Source organism: Aplysia californica, unplaced genomic scaffold, assembly GCF_000002075.1.
Source record: "Aplysia californica isolate F4 #8 unplaced genomic scaffold, AplCal3.0 scaffold00315, whole genome shotgun sequence".
In the NCBI taxonomy this organism is placed as follows: domain Eukaryota; kingdom Metazoa; phylum Mollusca; class Gastropoda; order Aplysiida; family Aplysiidae; genus Aplysia; species Aplysia californica.
In genome coordinates, this window is record NW_004797585.1 from 710,442 (window position 1) to 711,728 (window position 1,287).

A 1,287-nucleotide genomic window follows, 5' to 3' on the forward strand; every position below is an offset into this window, starting at 1 on the left:
ATTGACAGGAAAGAAGGATGAGAGAGAAAGACCGATAGATGTTTGATAGGAAAGAAGGAGGAGAGATAAGGACGATAGATGTTTGATAGGGAAGAACGAAGAAATGATACATGTTTGGTGAAAAATGAGTTGGTTAGTTTGAGTAAAGAGAAGCACATCGGCATAATAGAGAGAGAGAGAGAGAGAGAGAGAGAGAGAGAGAGAGAGAGAGAGAGAGAGGGAGAGAGAGAGAGAAATATTCCTCTGAGAGAATTAAGTATTAATATCATACTTTATCAAACTTTATCAGACTTTATCATACTTTATCATAGTTTATACACTCATCAAAAACAAGGCCACAAACAACTACCCGGTAAAGCAAAGAAAGAATCTCTACGTGCAAGAACAAATGTACGATGGAAAGAATAGTTGGAAAGGAGATTTGAGCCCTGATACACAAGAGACACGACACAGGAGACACCAACGATGACTGTTTGTATCCGTTCAAAGTTTGTGTGTGGGGCGTTTTTTCTTTTTAATTATTACTTATATCGACACAATAACTGCAATTTGCTGAAGAGGAAAAAAATTCTTAAAGATGAAGATGATTTAAACCCCTGTCGACGCTTATTAGATCATTTAGAATCCGGGTTTCAACATTGCCTGTTTGGGCAAGGCTGGACTGAGAGAATTTTTAAAAATAAAAAAAATAACAGGCGTTGTACGGTGTAGCAGTTCGGCGCCTTGCTGTCGCACACATTTGATCTAAGTTCGATTCCTTAGTGGGGAGATTTTTTTAACCAAGTATTTCGGTCTTTTTCTGCTGGGACTTTGTATCCCACTCGGTACTGGCTGGCCCTCACAGGAATTGTCGGATGTCTGGCTCCTAATTCTGTCCCCGTCGTTTTATGCAAGAAAAATTTTGAAATTATGCAAACTGAGCCCAAAAATCTGAAATTATGCGATTCTGTTAATTTTAACAAAAAATGAGAAAGGAAAATAAACAGAAATTATGCAAAAAATGATCAAATTTTGCTAAATTATGCGGGGTACATAAAACCACGGGGACAGCTAATTGTTGTAAATTGTGTCTAGGCTATCCTTTGTCACGTGTGCGCGAGGTGTGAGTGTGTGTATGTGGTTGTGTGTGTTTGTTTGTTGTATGTTTGAGTTTGTTTGTGTTTGTGCTTGTGTGTTTGTGTTTGTATTTGTGTCTGTATGTGTGTATGTATGTGTGTATGTATATATATGTGTGTGTGTGTGAGTGTGTGTGTGTGTGTGTGTGTGTGTGTGTGTGTGTGTGTGTGC